Raw genomic sequence first — 18,981 nt, 5'->3', positions numbered from 1 at the left:
GTGGAATGTCGAGGATATAGACTAGGCGCAGCGCTACCCTTGGCATGGTTTTATTTCAGGTAGCCTAATAGCTAGTTTGATTTGCATTGAGAGATGATTTTATGGAAAGTACCCCATGCCAATCTCTAGGTATGGTGAAGGGTATGTGATGATGTGGGGGTATGGTGAGGGGTATGTGATGATGTGTGGGTATGGTGAAGGGTATGTGATGATGTGGGGGTATGGTGAAGGGTATGTGATGATGTGGGGGTATGGTGAGGGGTATGTGATGATGTGGAGGTATGGTGAGGGGTATGTGATGATGTGGGGGTATGGTGAAGGGTATGTGATGATGTGGGGGTATGGTGAAGGGTATGTGATGATGTGGGGTATGGTGAAGGGTATGTGATGATGTGGGGGCCAAGGGAACTTTATCAGGATGCATAGTATCCTGGATCCATGAAATAACTGGCCTTTCAAAATAAAAGTCTGCCTGCCTCTATGGGAATTTAACATAGGGGTGTACTTACGTATGCCCCGTTTTTTAAGAAAGAACATTAATTTATTTACAATACATTATTCATTCACAAAGAAAATTTGCATTTTATTTATTCCTCTTTTTAGTCAACTTTAGCATGGGTTCATAAACTTATGAGCACCACTGTGTATATATACAGTATATACTGTACAAGCAAGAAGCAACCCTCAAATATGTTTTAATAATGCACTGGTTAATGTTCACATTAACCTGGTGCATCACATTAAGAATTTACTCCCCAAAAAGTTTGTTTAAAGTATACATTAAAACATTGATTTTGGGATATTATTAATAGTTGTCGGATCACTTAAACACAGATCAACTTTAACTGGAGAATTGATTATTTTAACCCAGCCTTTATATATGAAATGCAGCTTGAGTTGAACAAATTCTGCTGGCATTTAAAAAAAAAAAGAAGCATATATTATCCAGTCACTGTGGTTCACCTCTATCATGATTATTTATTTATGTATTATAGCAGTAATCAAATGATCAATTCTAAACTGTAATGTAGGAAGCACTTCATTTGAATTGATTCTAATGAGACAGTGTGATCACATTACACTTGATTGAGAGAAAAAAAGTAGGACCTTAATGTCTGAGAAGGAATCCTCTCTCTGCGCTGCACTGCACGTGTGTCCGACACGGAGCATAGACTACATGAATAAAAAGGTATTATTATATAAGAGTGGAACTGAATTATATTATTATTTGAATATCAACAAATTTGGCAGCATTGACAGCATCAATCAAAGCAGGCGCTCGCTTTCCCACATTTCCTGAGCCGTGATAAAACCTACAAATGTGGTTTTATGTGACAACAGCAACTGCACAAAAAATAAACTAAAAAAAGTACCAGTACCCAGATAAATGTTTGCATCACAGAGGAACATTTTAATTCCATGGCCACAGCAGGTTTGCTGCCATGGCCATAAGAAATACAAAGCACCCACCCACAGTGTGAAGGCCAGGCGGAAGGGAGAAATAAATACGCAGAGATAAAAGCGGAACACCCGGAGAAAAGCACAAAAAAAAGGTAGAAAAATGTCCATCACAGCCGTCAGCGAAATCCATACAGTATGGCTAATGATAATGACTGATTACACTGCAATGATACTTACACAGCATGACATCAAACTTCAAAAGCCTGAAAAAATGCATGAACATAACACAGTAGAGCGTGTTTTTGCAGGATTGATCACGCTAAACATTTTGAAATTTACATATGAACATATTGTAAGAACTCTAAAAGTAATGTCCTAGATTTAATTCTTAAATTGATTTGTATTCAACAACTTTAAAGGCCTTGAGCTGAAGACGATTTGGACCCTGTTTTCTCAGCGATGCAAAGAAAATTCTCTCATCCTTCATCTCACACCATTCCAAACTGCAGTCTCTCCTTTATACTCTCACTTCCTCCTCTCTTTCTGTCATTATCTCTCCGTTCTTCATCCCCTTATCCCCCCCTCCCCGCCGCAACCACCACCTCTCTTTCTTCTTCTCCGTCCCCTTTCAATATCACACATCCTCTCTCTCTATCCCTTATACTCCATCACCTTCCTCCCCTCCCTATCTCTTTCTCTCCCCCGCCCCCCCATCCCTTTTTCTTTTTTTTCAGGCTGTGAAAAAGCGTAGTGACTGTGTGCGGATAGCTGGGAGCCGTTGGCGGTTATCGGCTCCTGCAGACTCTCTCTGCCGGTCTGATCTGTCTCCTCTTCATTAAGCAAATACGCCGACGTGGAAATGAAAACATAATAGCTATTTGATTTCCAGCGAGATATTTTGCATATTGGTTCGGAGCTGATAGCGGAATTTCATCAAGTCGTTTTTTTTTTCTCTCCTCTTTTCCCCTCCCTCTCCCGCTCGCCACCGCCCCACCCCCTCCTCCACAACCTCCTTCTTCTTTCCCTCTATCCTCACGCTTTTAAAAACTGAATTACTGAGCTGGGCCAGCTTTCAGAGAGATTTCTTTACATTGCTGAGAAGAGGAAAAAAAAGAGAGAGGGAGAGAGAAATCTAGTTCCCCAGGAAGACTACTTAACCGATTAAATATCCCCCCCTATTCCCATTTTTTTTCCTCTCTCTTTTTGATAACAAGGAAGAAAATTTGAAGAATTCACAGTGCTTTAGGTTGACTATACTAATCAGAGATAGCAGTGGGAAAATTAACTCCTTAATGAGCAGAGCTGTCTCCCTGATAAAGGTCCTGGGGAGATGGCGGGGTGGGACGCTGGCTGAACCTTGGAAGAGAGAGAGAAACATGGAAGAGAAGAGGTGATAGACGGCGACAAAGCCGACCAGCAGACGTAGGGATGGAGTGTAATGGACACAGAATGAGAGCGATTTGACACCATGCAAGAAGTACCAATTAGTTTCTCTCCTCTGCAAGGGGAGATATTTGCTTCCTGGGCATGAGGAGGGCAGGTAAAGAGAGATCAGCAATACCGGCCCTGTAGCGGCACGGACACCTACGGTGGCTTGCATCAGCGCTGGCTGTGATGGATGGTCCAGTGGCGGGGTATCCTTCATGCCCCCCGGAGAGAAAAACTAACCCTGGAGGAGAGGATCAGCAGCCTCTTCACAGCGGGCCTATCTGATAGTCCCAGCGCCTCTCAAGAGGACTATTCACCGGCCCGAGTCTCCGGAAATAAATCTCCCTGCTGCTGCTTTTCCATGTTGGATCACCGTGTTGCTTTAGACCTGATAGCAGTCCCGCAGTGTTACAGCGAATACTGTACACACTCACAACAGTGGACTAGACATACACACATTTGTCAAGGGGTTCGGAGGTGAGGAAAAGTGGTTCCTTGGGATAGAGCTGGGCGATATGGAGATAATCAAATATAATATAATACACAATGAAATTTGTGATAAATAATCATCAGTAATGTGGATATAATGTCTATTTTGGTAAAGGCAGATAATAGAACAGCTAGAACAGTCTGTTAAGTTCAGAAAATGGCATCTTTTTAGCCTTTAAAACCCAGAAAACACAACATTTGTGTCATATTACAATATTACGATATACATATAATTACATTTAAGGTACCCATTTCAAAATAAATTATTTTATGGTTCGTTCATAATATAGTACTGAATAGTGTTGGACATTGTTTGGATTTTAACAACTGATTTTGATTCAGATTCTTTGAGGGGTGGAGTTGAAACGGGTCACATGCTTACTTTGATTCACTGGTTATTTCAAGTTTTACAAGGCTTTTTTTAACATAAAATAAAGCCAAGATTCCAATAAAAACACTTCCATTGGAATCTTAATGTTTGAAAGGGTTCCAAGTTGGAACCGGTTCTCAATGCCCAATCCTAGTATAGAGAACATGTGCCCTTATCAGATTATTTAAACTCAAATATCCCCATCACTATCACTATCACATTAGCCGTTTCAGAGGGTGAGAAAGAACAAATGGGGGGAGTCCAAATGCTCGTTGAAACTATTCAGTTTAGCACTATAAAAGATTTAGTATTAGGGATCGACCGACACTGGTTGTTCAAGGCCGATAATAAGTAGTTAATAAAAATATTTGGAACCGATATGCATTTACAGTGAAAATTAAAATCTTTAACTCAAAATTAAAATATTTGGAATTTTACAAACTCCAACACAAAACTTTGCTTAAATGCTTTAAGCAAGTATTTAATAAATGAGAAACTTCATCATAATCCCCAGTAACTAAGAGTCAGATGTGGGGGAGGGGGGGGCATTAAGTCAGACTCAGTGGTGAGTGAAACTGAAGCAGAGGGACAGACACAGAGCTGGAGCCGAGCCAAAGTACAACACTTTTTAATTCATTAACTTTATCAGTTATCAGGCAAATAAAACGCAGATACAGATCTGCAAACTGCCAAAAAAACAGCCCGATAATGGGTCCGTCCCTATTTAGTATTTAAAATCTTTCTAGTATTTCTTCAAGGAACTGTGTGAGCAAAAAAAAAACATCTATTATTCATCATCAATAATCAATTAATAGAAAAGGAACATGGTACCAGTGAGGAACAGAGCACACAATGCGCCAATAACAGTTTATCAAAACGGAGGCACATGACTCACATACTGCGATAACGTTTTGGAGATGCTGCATTTCAGCCGATTTCATCACCTTTGACAGAGAGATCCTATCAAGCTCGTCTGACTAACACAAAGTCACCTCTCGTCCTCTCTAAACAGCACATCTGTTCAACCTCTCATCGTTGTTTTTATACAGCTCAATGCTATTTGGTGAGTGAGAGATGAAGCAACATGATAAATGCTGTACACTAATCCATCTGTGTGCATCCATGTCCCAGAAATGCTTGTTCCTAACTTAGCTCTGGGGAGCTGATTCCCCGGAGTCCTTACGTTTTCTCGCCCCACAGTTTTCCTCGGATTAAGGTGGCATCTAAATCATGGTTGCAGCTGTCACCGTGGTCCTGCTCGGCGCCCTGCTATGTCCTGCTACACCCGGCAGTGCCCTGCTATGCCCTTCTACGCCCTGCTATGCCCTGCAGTGCCCTGCTATGCACTGCAGTGCCCTGCTATGCTCTGCTATGCTCTGCTATGCCCTGCTCCGCCCGTCAGTGCCCTGCTACGCTCTGCTATGCCCTGCTCCGCCCGTCAGTGCCCTGCTACGCTCTGCTATGCCCTGCTCCGCCCGTCAGTGCCCTCTACGCCCTGCTATGCCCTGCAGTGCCCTGTTACGTCCTGCTATGCCCTGCTACGCCCTACTATGCCCTGCTCCACCCGTCAGTGCCCTGCTACGTCCTGCTATTCCCTACTATGCCCTGCTACGCCCTGCTCCATCCGTCAGTGCCCTGCTACGACCTGCTATGCCGTGCTATATCCTGCAGTGCCCTGCTGCCCCCCCAATCCATTGAGCTAGAGTGCTGTCACTTTGATGCCTGTTCTGCCAATCGCTGCCTTTCATTTGGTAAATTGATATATACTTTCAACACACATTATATGGCAACTGTGTGCTTTTTTTGAGGTCAGTTCTGAAGTAGAAACTAATAATAAATAATAAATAAATTGTGTATTGCACTTTATTTCTATTCTGTTCCAGTTATCTGAAAACTGTGTACAGCAAGGTTTTCTTGGTTGAAGTTTAAGGGCAAGTTAACGTAAGTGTATTGCGTCTTATTTTAATACGGTTCTGTGAAAAATCTTTTCAGCCCTTGTCACATGACCAATTAACGTTTCCATGATGACTATGATGATGATGGTTAATGTGGCTCGGGAAAGGGAAGTTTGGGGTCCCCTGCTGGAGCTGCTACCCCCGCGACCCGTTACCGGATAAGCAGAAGAAGATGGATGGATGGATGATGACTATCCAATTTTTTGCCTTAAGAGCCCACAGAAAATGTGTATTGTATTTGGATACACTATTTGTTGAAACTAAAAACAAGTGAAATTAATAATGAATGTGATGTGTTTTATTTAGGAAAATGTCATTGTGTTGTCCTATCCTATCCAATATTTCCTATATTTCTAAGCAGATTTTCTATGCTGTATTCTGATCAAAATGTCCGTCTCCCCCCTATGCCCCCCCAGACTGATTATTCCCCGTGCCACCCCACCAAAAATCCTGGAATCGCCCCTGGAGACACCTTGTGATGTGATCAAGTCTGTTCTCTTGGTTTTCTGTTTGACAGCCGTTTCTTCTCTGGCAGCACTTCAGACGCACTCGCCCTGACAGACTGTTTCATGTTCCTCAAGGACGCCTCACTCCCACATACATCCCAGAGGAACAGCAGTCCACAGTTTAAATACAGCAACAATGAGTGGTGCATTATGATAAGCAGGGGGAATTGCAGTTTGTGTATGTTCCAGACTTGTATTTCTCAAAAGAAAAACTACTAGCTTTCATGCCGCGGATGCAAATTCAATCCGATCAAACTCTTCACTATTCTAATTCCCATGTTATGTTATGGCCACCAAGGCACCAGCCTTATAATAATAATAATATGTTTCATATTAAGCTGCATGTTCATTGAGCTTGTCAGACTCGGTTGGGTAGCATCATACTAACAATCGCCTAGAACAGGGCATCTGGAGGCCCATTTACCGCAGGATTCTTCAACCTTTTCAGCACATTTTAGCTCCTAAAACTCTGGTGACCCCCAGCATTTAGAAAATCTGCATTTTTGTTATTTATTTTCTACTATCTTTCTACATCTTCCTACTTTCATTCAACTATTTTGATACTTGATCAATGGGTTTGTCATTTTTTTTAAGAAAAAATGATAACAATTCTCTGACTTCAGCTTCTTAAAAGTGAATATTTTCTAGTTTCCTTACTTCGTTATAACAGTAAACTGAATATCATAAGTTGTGGACAAAACAAGACATTAGAGGATGTCATCTTAGACTTTGGAAAACACATTTTCTGACATTTTATAGACTAAACAACAAATCAATGAATCAAGAAAATGAATTAATCGACAATAAAAATAATAGTAAGTTGCAGCCCTACATCATATAAAACGTATGCTTATAGAAGTCTGATTGTTTTAAGTACATGAAACACATCAATGTATACGACTCCATGTGCATATCAAGTGACCCTCCACAATGGGTCCTGACTAGGGCTGAACGATTAATTGCATTTGCGATAATATCGCGATATGTTAAAACACGATTTCCTAATCGCAAAGGCTGCGATTTGGTCACATGACTCGCGAGAGCAAATCAGTCTGCACTCCGCAGAGAAAGCATCAACTTAGCACGCTAACGCTACACTGTACCTTGAGCTGATTTCTGTCATTCAAACAACTCTGAGTTGTAGTTTAAAACTTTTACAGCCATTTTAATAAAATGAAGGGTTTTATTCTGGTTCGAGTCCATACGTGCAGTTAATGGATACAGACACACAGAACTCAAGGCTCGGTTGGCAACGATTAGCTCTGATTAGCGGTTAGCTCCGGTTAGCGGTTAGCTCCGTTATAAATATATGGAGTGGAGGAGCTGCCACTGAGAGGGGTAACAACCAGACTGATAAATGACGTTCAGGGAGCTTTCACAGCAGCGTGGCCGCGGTGTTTCAACAGTTTTATTAGTACAGTTAATCCCACGGCAAGAACACCAGCAACTAGCTAACGTAACGATAGCCTCTCTGAACAAGAACACCAGCAACTAGCTAACGTAACGATAGCCTCTCTGAACAAGAACACCAGCAACTAGCTAACGTAACGATAGCCTCTCTGAACAAGAACACCAGCAACTAGCTAACGTAACGATAGCCTCTCTGAACAAGAACACCAGCAACTAGCTAACGTAACGATAGCCTCTCTGAACAAGAACACCAGCAACTAGCTAACGTAACGATAGCCTCTCTGAACAAGTGCACACGGCAGCACGCAACTTCACGAGGGGGAGGGGCTGGAGGCAGCTCCTCTCTGTGCACTGTAAAAGAAAAATACACTGTTGTGTGTGTGTGTGTGTGTGTGTGTGTATATATACTATATTTTTACTTTTTTCACTGTCTAGTGTGTAATTGTGTGTTGTTCATACTATAAAATGATTTATGGTTTGTCTTTGTTGAATAATACAGAAGACAAAGAGCTTAAAAAAATAATCAAATCGAAATCGCAATATTTGGGAAATAAATCGCAATTAGATTATTTTCAAAAATCGTTCAGCCCTAGTCCTGACCCCAAGAATGAGAATCTCTGATTGAAGGCCCATAAATAGAGATAATCTCAGACATGGTATGACCTTTCCAGGACTTGCAGCCACCCTGTATATAGTACAATGTGTTTGTATGATCTACAAGACAAATCTGCCTGTCAGGGCTAATCTGTGCCTACTTCTCTTAATAGTTTATATGACCAACAACGTCTAAAATATGAACGGTTGATACCAAATATTCTCTTTTTCTTTTTAATGGACGGGTCATGATAAAAAAGCAGAGGAGAGAAAGGAGTACGAGCAGGTGGTGTTTCAAAAAAATAGGGGAGGAGTTTGGAGGGAGGGAGATAGAGAGCAGTTACCATGCAGCCTGAGCTGAGACTACTGAAGCCAGGCATGCAGACGAGAAAGCCAGCCGATAAGCCCGGCTGATAAAAGATAGAAAATAGCAGCAGATTTGAACTTTCCCACCGTCCTAAGATCCACAGGGGGAGGAGGGGTTGATTCAACTACTTATTGAATCCCTTCCTATCTCAAACAACCCTCCACCCCCAGCCCCTCCTTACACCCAACAGCCAGGCAAGGCCACGAGTGAAGCGGGGACACAAGGTTGTTACATACCAATACACACACACACACACACACACACACAAGAGTTAACTGAAGTTAACTTAAGAGTTAAAATAACCAAAGGGAGTCATGGAGAGGTAAAAGAAAGGCTAAGAAGAACTGGTTTCACACACACACACACACACACACACACACACACACACACACACACACACACACACACACAAGGTCATACAGTTTGTGAAGTCTAACCATCATCGCTCCATCCTCAAATCATATCAGAGACAGTGTTTCTTTCCATATCTCTTCTCCTCTCCGTTGACATACAGAGACTTGGCCTTGAGTAAAATGGTGAGAATTTTCACATCTTCCATGGACACACACACACACACACACACACACACACACACACACACACACACACACACACACACACACTTTGGTGAAATAAGGTCATTCCCGTATCCGACATGGTTTTGGCTGTGAGATCTATTGATGGGATTCATTCACAAGGTCTCAACACTAGAATAACTCTCATGCTCTGATTCTTTCACAACAGTACAGGTGTGACTTGCCCATATCACATAATGGAAAAATAAACCAATGATGACATCAAAAATACTACATACAGTGAATCATTTGCATATTTTCAGAATTCATTTTCAGTTTTTCATGCTGCCCTGTGGGTTAAAAAAATTACTTAGGGTTTAATGGAGGTTTTCATGACCATACAGATAAACAAGGCTGCTTATGTTAGTGCCTCAAATCTTGTCAATAACAATAGTTCCTTTTTAGTTCCTTTCCTCTTTTTAGCGGTATGGTTAAGAGCAGTGAGCAGTGGTGGAATGTTACTAAGTACATTTACTCCAGTATTGTACTTCAGTCCAAATGTTGAGGTACTTGTATTTTACTTGAGTCTTTTCTTTTCATGCCACTTTCTACTTCTACTCCGCTACATTTCAGAGAGAAATATTGGACTTTTTACTCCACTACATTCATCTGTTACAGCTTTAGTTACTAGTTACTTTACACATTAAGATTACTGCACACAAAACACATGTAGTTTATAAAATACAATGTTTTATTATAAATTAAACTAGCCAACAATACACAGGCCTGCAAGTCCAGCTGCAATATTGACAATTAATCACTTAGTTGATTGACACAACTGTTTTGATTATTTTCAGTTTCTAAAATTCAAGGATTGTTCTGCATTGAGTACTTCTACTTTTAATACAATAATAAAATTGAATGCAGGACTTATACTTGTAACAGAGCATTTTTAAAGTGTGCTATTAGTACTTTTACTTAAATAAAGGCTCTGAATACTTCTTCCACCACTGGCAGTGGGTAAATAAAATGCTAATAAGCCTTTCTGAGCTAGATTAATTACTATTAGCTTGATTAACCCTAAGAAAACTGCAGCAAAGCTGACTCTTGATTTTGATTTGACGATTTCAGAATAGTCTGACCTAATACCATGCGCACACTGAAATATTTTTTTAAATCTTAACAGATGTTTAAAATGTGGCTTAGATATCGTCTTAAATTTGGGATATCATAATATAAGTATTGTCTTTTCCTGGTTTTAAAGGCTGCATTACAGTAAAGTTTTTTTTAATTTTCTGAACTTACCAGACTTACTAACAGTTTTTGTTGTCTGCCTTTACCCACTTCATCATTGTATCCACATTATTGGTGATTATTTTTCAAAACTTGTTGTGTTCATATTTGGTGAAAGCACCAATAGTCAACCCTACGATATCGCTGCAATATCAACATCCACGTATTTGGTCAAAAATGTCGTGATGTTTGATTTTTTTTTCCATATTGCCCTGCTCTAGTGTGTGTGTGTGTGTGTGTGTGTGTGTGTGTGTGTGTGTGTGTGTGTGTGTGTGTGTGTGTGTATGATATAATGAGCCTGATTGCAATCCCTTCTCCTTGATCTCAGCCCTGAATAAAGACGAAAGGCAGATGAGAGATTATAATGGTATGCAGGGGGAGAGAGAGAGAGACTCCCTCCGCCGTGGTCCTCCCTCGCTCACCCTCCCTTTCGGAGCACCCCCCCCCCTGAACACCACGTCTTTGACATGAACCAGCTCTGTGTTTACATCACTGCGATGTTGCGGACGTTGAAGATAAATTTTGTTAACACTGGACAAAAACAGAAAAGATCTTACACCGATTCTTCAACTCTGTTTATTATTCATGAAAAATACCTCATTTGTTTTTATAAAATGGTGATCTTTTTATCGTTTTTTATCTTTCTCACGTCTCTTCCCAGATTTCTTACTTTTCACCATTCACCTTCCTGGCTTCTCTCTCCACTTTCACTACCTTCTTCCTCTCATCTCCCATGTGCCTAGATTTACTTACTCATCTTCCTCCTTTCTTGTTTAGCTCATTCATCCTCCTCCTGAGCGATCGCCCTCTCAAGTACCACGACCCTAGCTTTTGCTTTTTATCCGAGTGTCAATGCTGAAACCTCATGTCAACAGTGGAGGAACCAACACACACACACACACACACACAGATGTTTCTGCTGCTCCCCAAGACTAAACACACTGAGGGAGTGAGGAAAAACAGCTCCAGCAAACAGAGACAAAAACATGACTGAGAATGCAACAACAACTGCCCTGGGGGGAAGTTTGTGTGCATGCGTGTGTGAAATTTGAATTGCTATGTTTGCAGTGAAACTGATCAATACTATTGGGTTTGTCAGTTGCATGACCTTCAATTATTATGCCATCTTCCTGCAGACAGTTGAAGTGTCTTGTTATGGTCTCAATGATGTTTCAGAGGCATTTTAGGAACATGAAAATGGCCAAACGTATGTCTATATCATCTACAGGTAGGGCTGTGCAATTAATCACTTTTTTAATCGCGATTACGATGTCGAGTGTAATTGAGAAAAACTATTTTTTTGCACATTACGTTTTGCAAGTGAACTCATTTTATGTTTTGTGTTCTGAATGAGAAAAAAAAGTTCAAACAGGAAAAGTATGAAAGGGAAATTTCACCATTCAAGGTGTTTTCACTGTTGTTTTTTAACTCAATAATTGCAACCTCTTTCCAAAAGTCAAGGAGTAATCATGTCAAATAATCGTGATTTCAATATTGACCAAAATAATAGTGATTATGATTTTTTTCCATAATCGAGCAGCCCTAATTACAGGTGACTTCGACCCAAAGCTGAATCTGCTTTCAAGAACCCATAATGCTGTATAGAGATGGAGATAAGACACATGATACAGATCAATAACAAAGTAATTTCAAATGATGGCTGACATTCTACTATTTGATAGTGCAGGCGTTCAAACTGAATATAGCCCTGCGCTTATGTGATTGGCCAATGCAGTATCCTGCTGGATGACATCACACTGTGTTGTGAAGCGCTATTGCACGTCTTTAGGCTCCACATTAGCTACACTCTGAGCAACTTAAGAGTCTCTTTAAAACTAAAAGATATATATAATAATAATAGTATATTTTTTACATCAACATATAACCGCGCCTGGCTTGATTTGGCTTCCCGGCTGGCGTGATCCCATCGCAAGATGGTCTCTAGTAATGCAGTTTACAACTGTTTGAAATGCACACATTGCACTTGAAGTCAAGTGTCATAATATGGTGGATGTATAAATAAGCATAGATCAAGCCACAAAAAAAATTCAATATGCCATTGTTCCACATGACAGAATCCCGGTGTTGTACATCGGTGTGATCTCCGGCTGCCTACTGTACATCTGCCTCTCCCACTGCCAAGAAGAGGAAGCTTATACCAGGAAACCCTCTCTGAGAAATACCACGAGAGAGAGAGGAGGGGTGGAGGGAGATAAAAAAAGCAGTAAAGTGATAAAGATAAAGTGACAGACAAGCAAAGCAAAATAAAAAAAAAACAAGGGAAAAGAGAGATGGAAAGATGGTGGGGTCAGTCTTTTTGTTAGAGAGAGAGCAGAAATAGGGAGGGGACCACTCACAACTTGGCTTTGCATCTCTTATCTCCGCGTCCTGTCACAAGGCTTAAAATAAAAAATAAAAATAAAGTGAGATGGTGGCAGCAGTGTTGGTGTGATAGCCCAGTGGAGCGTGGAGAGGGGATGTAAAGGAGATAGCTGGTTAAATATAACCCGCTGCATGGTTGGCAGCAGCAAAGAAAGGGGGTATTTTCAAGAGGCAGGGCATCACTGGAGCCCTCACTGCCCAGATAACATCCATGTTAAGAGAGAGAGTGTGTGCACGCTCTCATTTCTTGGCTGTGCCCGCTTTTGTGTGTGTGTGTGTGTGTGTGTGTGTGTGTGTGTGTGTGTGTGTGTGTGTGTGTGTGTAAAAGACATATCCATACTCTACTGAATGAACATACATAAGTATGCAAGCCCAGACATACACAATTACTTTTCACAAACTGAGAGTGTGACACACACACACACACACACACACACACACACACACACACACAGCCAAGACACGCTCGCTCACATCTATGTATCACTCTGCCTCGCCAAAGGAAGTATCAGAGACCCCCCCCCCCCTCCCCCCAACGCAAAAAGTCACAACGGGATTTCTGATGGGAAAAATGTGCTTTCCTCAGATGATGGTCAGATAGAGGGGGAGTACAGCCAAATGTCAAAGATGATAAATGGAAGGGTGCAGAGACAAGATCACGCACAAACAAACACAACAGAGGCAGGCAGAGAGAAATACTCTTCCTCACTTGTACTCAGAAAAGCACACATGCAAATAGACGCAGACACGCCAGGGCTGCAACTGTCATGTTTGAACAATCTATCAAAGCTGACATCCAGTTTTCACATAATCTGTAATCAAGAGAGCACACTTTACAAAATATACTTTTCTTGACAAACTACAACATCTTTTTTTGGCCAATCATAAGGTCCAATTCATTCATTATCAATGCATCTGCGTGTCTCTTTTCTGATCAATGAATTCATCATTCAGTAGCCATAAAAAATACTAGCCCAAGGTGGCATTCTTAAAATGTTAAAAAGCAGCAAATCCTCACAGTGTTTCTTTAACAGCGCTAATAGCAGCTTTAACATTAACATATGCATGTTCTTAAAAACAATAAATTCTGTAGGTTATTCACAAATGTTCTGGAAGAGTTTAACTCATACATGAAAATCTAACTTTATTTAGAATACGCAAAAGTCCTAATGTAAAATACAGGCCTAAATACAGCTGTTCCAGCTTCAGAATATGAATGCTGAAACACTTATTCAATAAGTTGATGAACAGAAATTTAAATTAACTTTCATACTTAATTCAAGTTATGTAACTTGGTGAACATTTGCTAGGATCAGTCTCTCAATTGTGACAATTTGTTGCTTTACTCTATTAATTGGAAAATTGAATATCTATGTTTTGGACATTTTATAGACTAAACGAACAAACAAAAAAACAATCCAACGATTAAACAAAAATGAAAATAATTGTTTAGTTGCAGCCCCACAAAGTGTATAAAAAAACAATAATTAATCAAACTCGGTCATCAAATGTTTTCAGTACTTTGTGCAAAGGTATGGTCATAAATTCAGAATTCAACCACATCCACACAAACCAACACATACAGTAAGAGCTCTTCAACTTATTACAGTAATGAAAAGATTGTTTATTATTGTTACAATATTCCCCTCCAACAAGTAAGATGTCAATAAGCAGTGATTGGTTATTAAAGAAACTGGCACTGCAGCACATACAGTTAATTAATATACAGTATTCTTTAATACATTACATACACATATGTACATGTGTGGTTCCTGTTTTCTACAGATAATCCTTCACCATTTCCAACTGTCAGCAGGTTACAGAGGTGATCATATAAATGGCCACTGCATGCTTTACTGCTTGTGTGTATACAATAAATGTACCACCTGCCACGTAAACAATCTTTGGACCTGAGTAATTATTAATGGGAAGATGTTTATTTGCTAAAATTATAACGACAGGCTACTATCCCAGGCTCCTCCGGCTACATGCCAGTGTCCCTGAGCAGGACACTGAACCCCGAGTTGCTCCCCGGAGGCTGTATGTATGTATGTGTGTATATGTGTGTATGTGTATGTATGTGTGTATGTGTATATGTACATGCATGTATGTGTGTGTATGTGTGTATGTATGTATGTATGTGTGTATGTATGTATGTATGTATGTATGTATGTATGTGTGTATGTATATGTGTGTGTGTGTGTGTGTGTGTGTGTGTGTGTGTGTGTGTGTGTGTGTGTGTGTGTGTGTGTGTGTATGTATATGTGTTCTTGTTTAACTATATTCGTGGGGTCCAAAAACCGGGAGTCCAGTATACTTGTGGGGTCCCGACAGCTTTGTGGGGCCAAAATGCTGGACCCCACAAGTTTAAAGGTCTGTTTGAGGGTTAAGACTTGGTTTTAGGATTAGGGTTAGAATTAGGTTATGGTTAGGGTGAGGGTAAGGGTTAAGGTTAGGCATTTAGTTGTGATTGTTGAGGTTAGGGTAAGGGGCTAGGGAATGCATTATGTCAATGACGGGTCCCCACAAAGATAGTGAAACGCACTTGTGTGTGTGTGTGTGTGTGTGTGTGTGTGTGTGTGTGTGTGTGTGTGTGTGTGTGTGTGTATATATGTATGTATGTATGTAAGTATAGATAGATAGATAGATAGATAGATAGATAGATAGATGCTGTATGTATAGCTGTCCACTGCTCCTAATACTTAGGGTGCGTTCAAATGCGGTAATAGAATTTCACTACATTGTAGGGGTGGGAATCACCAGAGGCCCCACGATACCATATTATCACCATAATTATGTCACGGTACGATATTAATGCAATTTTAAAGATATTGCGATATTCTGCGATATTTCCAAATTATGTCCGCAAAGCAACATCTGTTTTGTCTAAAAAAAAAATTTTGTTTGTTCATCTCACTTCAATGTTTCATGTAGTGGACTGAAAAAGCAATTTATCTTATTATTATTATTATTGTAGTGCCAAAAGGTTAACTTCTCATGTATAATTTATATAATAAAAAATCGATACTTGGCGTCCGCGTATTGATACAGTATTGCCACGGAATATATTGCGATACTCTACTGGATTGATTCCCCCACCCCTACTACATTGTACTGTGTGTATATGGTTGTGTCCAAAATTCTATACTAACATAGTATTTAGTAGCTAAAACAGTATTTTTTGTATGTCTGAAACCTTAGTATGAAACCAATAATAAGTATGCGATTTCGGACGCAACCTATTCTTAATCGTCACGATTAAGAATAAAGATTGTTTTGTTTAAAAAAAAAAAGAAAGAAAGACTGTTCACCTGTTAAGAGTTATTTGACGACTGGAACTGGTGAAGGTTTTAAAAGATTATTACTGAATGATTATCCGTTGAAAGATTAATCAATTAATCCACGGGTCAAAATCATCACAGAGAATTTTTTTAGAAAACTATGACTGCAGTTACAAGTAGGAGCCGTTTTGAAAAATCTTCCTCCTGGTGCATTTAAGGACAAAACGTATGAGTCAGGCAATGAACAGCAACCTTATTCATGCAGAACAAAATTACATTTCTGAATATACAGCTGCTACATGTGATGCTTTTGATCAGCTGACTTTGAAACCTCAATGTCAGAGCATCCTTGAATGCACCATAAGGTTGTTTCCCCTCTTCTGTCTTGCCCTGCCAAACAGGGGTCGGAGGTCAAGATCAAGAAAAGACTCTGGAACTAGTCTGAGTTCAGTGTGGGGCTGGGTGATATGGAGAACATCAGAGATCACAATATTTTTGACCAAATACATCGATATTGATATTGCGGCGATATTGTGGGGTTGGTGCTTTCACAAAATATATTTTTCACAAATTATTTCACTAAATAATCATCAGAATTGTTGATTTAATGACTAAGTGGGTAAAGGCAAATAATAGAACAGCTAGAACAGTCTGGAAAGTTCAGAAATGACATCACTTCACTGTAATTCAGCCTTTAAAACCAGGAAAAGACACCTATATAATATTGATATATTGCCGAGCCCTAGTTCAATGTCTTGCTTAAAGGCTCCTAAGGAGTTTAAACATGCATCATCCAGCAGAAGGATGACTCTCTGTCTACTAGATCAGCTCAGGGTGGACTTAGTATCTGGTCACGAGGTGACACCCATGATAGCATCATGTCTTAACCTGGCCTGGCCCTGCTCTGGTGTCTTCTGGGGCTTTAGAGTCCTTTCTGGGGCTTAAGTGTGTGTGTGTGTGTGTGTGTGTGTGTGTGTGTGTGTGTGTGTGTGTGTGTGTGTGTGTGTGTGTGTGATTTAAGAGATAATTTTAATATCAGGCCGGTGTGGATTGCTGATAGTGTTTTAAGGCAGGGCCCGGTGGACCGAGCGCTGGTAGTACCTATCTGTAATTAGTAACCATTCCCTATCACTGATAAGATAAACTACGCCTGACCTTTTCCATTTGGTCACCATAGCAACCCAACACCCCCACCCCGGCACCACCGCCCTCCCCTTCGTATTATTTTAGTGATTAAACAGCAAATAGCGCCGAAGATGTGAGGAGCTGATAGGAACATGATTAATAATAGTCCGCCACATGGTCCTCTGAGGTGTGTGTGTGTATGTGTGTATGTGTGTGTGTGTGTGTGTGTGTGTGTGTGTGTGTGTGTATGTGTGTGTGTGTGTGTGTGTGTGTGTACTGAGGAGGAGGGGCCCATCAGTGTCAAACAGTCATTGTGAAAAGGCTTGGCTTGGCTTTTTGTGGTGAATAATGGAAATTTAAGATGAGCTGAAAGTGAAATAAAAGCAGCGGGATGAGAGCGATAGATGTCTCCCTTTTCCTGAGAGCCACTCTCTGAGGATAGGTAATATTAACATCACCCTCTCCCACACCCACTCAGCTTTTGCCCACCGTGGTCCTTACATTCTGAGGGGCCATGCTGGGGAAGTGCTATCTGTTAATGAATAATGAATGCTGGATTCCAGGGTTACCTCCTCCTCACTTTAAAACGCCACAGTGTGGTTTTAGAGTGGTGGGCAGGAGGACTAACATCTCGATCAGAGAAATTGAAACTGAGTGTAGTTCTTGTCCGCAACAAACTTCCTCTTACTGGAAAAGCAGTCATTGTGGAGATAGTGTGAGATACATTTCAGGTGTGTATATGTGAATATGTATTTCTAAAAAACAAAACGGATGTGATGCACAGTCCTGCTGATGGTTTCACATTTTTTAGCTGATTGAAAGTTGGCGGTGGTAACATGCAAAGAAATGTAGAAATGCACCAACAAAAGGCAAGGAGGAAGAGGACTGCGAGCTATCAAATATGAATTTAAACACGGCAGGTTTCAAATTCCTCCAAAAGCAGCTTTGAAAATGTTTTATAAGGCACCAAGGACACGCACAATGTGCTTTGGTCAGAGACACAGGATGTACAACTGTATTTTAAAGCCCAATATAGGTCCCATATGTGATCTTATTTAATGTATTTTTGTAATAGAGAAAACTGAAAATACAGCCTGATTATTGGTTGAGCAAAAGATAGTGACAATATCAGACTCCAAAAACCCCATATCTAGGCAGACAGCAAACTGTAATTAACGTTAAGGACTCAGAAGTCACTCGTGCTGATCAACATGGTTCAGTGGGCGGACTTACTGCTCCACCAGAAAGTAAAGAGTAGGGTGCAGATTCTAGATATTATTGTTCTGATAGTAAGTTAGTTAAAATTGCTTTAATATATGTGTACGAAAAAAACCATTGCAGATCATTCCTTCAATTGTCGATATGGATGTCCCAATCCCAATCACAGTATCATGCATAGGCATTTTTTAACTGATCGGGGTTCGGCATTCACCCCAATTACCTTATTCTGATCATGTACATCAGCTTGTAGTGATCACCGCCTTTAAACACACATGCCCTGCGCCACAGACGCACCACCAGACTGCCTGGATGCCGGCACTTTCAAACCAAGATGGGTGCGGCCTGTCTGTCTGTCTGTCCAGACAATGTCTTGTAGGTTGCCAGCCCTTGGCAACGAGCACAAAAGTCCATCTTTCTAAGTCACCCTTTTTTTACAGAACCGGATTACTCTAATTATCCACACTTCTTCCGTGATTTCACCAGGAAACCATGCTATCAGGCCATTACTATCAGGGAAGAAAATCAAAGTTGACTATTAAGTGCAAGAGGCGTCACTAAGTTTAGTTTTCGTTGTCCAGTGGGGAACTTGAGGCTGTTTATTTTTTGGTTGGGATCCTAAAGAGAACTATTTTTGTGTTGAGAGA

At 40.5% G+C, this 18,981-nt stretch overlaps 1 protein-coding gene across 1 annotated transcript in view; it reads right to left on the bottom strand.

Moving 5' to 3' along the window:
• The window catches only part of zfpm1 (zinc finger protein, FOG family member 1), a 122,025-nt gene that overhangs the window by 79,703 nt on the left and 23,341 nt on the right, over positions 1-18,981 (bottom strand). The gene's annotated exons all lie outside the window — the stretch shown is intronic.

This window comes from Sander lucioperca, chromosome 7 (genome assembly GCF_008315115.2).
Source record: "Sander lucioperca isolate FBNREF2018 chromosome 7, SLUC_FBN_1.2, whole genome shotgun sequence".
In the NCBI taxonomy this organism is placed as follows: domain Eukaryota; kingdom Metazoa; phylum Chordata; class Actinopteri; order Perciformes; family Percidae; genus Sander; species Sander lucioperca.
Note: the sequence above shows the minus strand (reverse complement) of the source record. Positions and strands in the feature narration are given on the sequence as shown.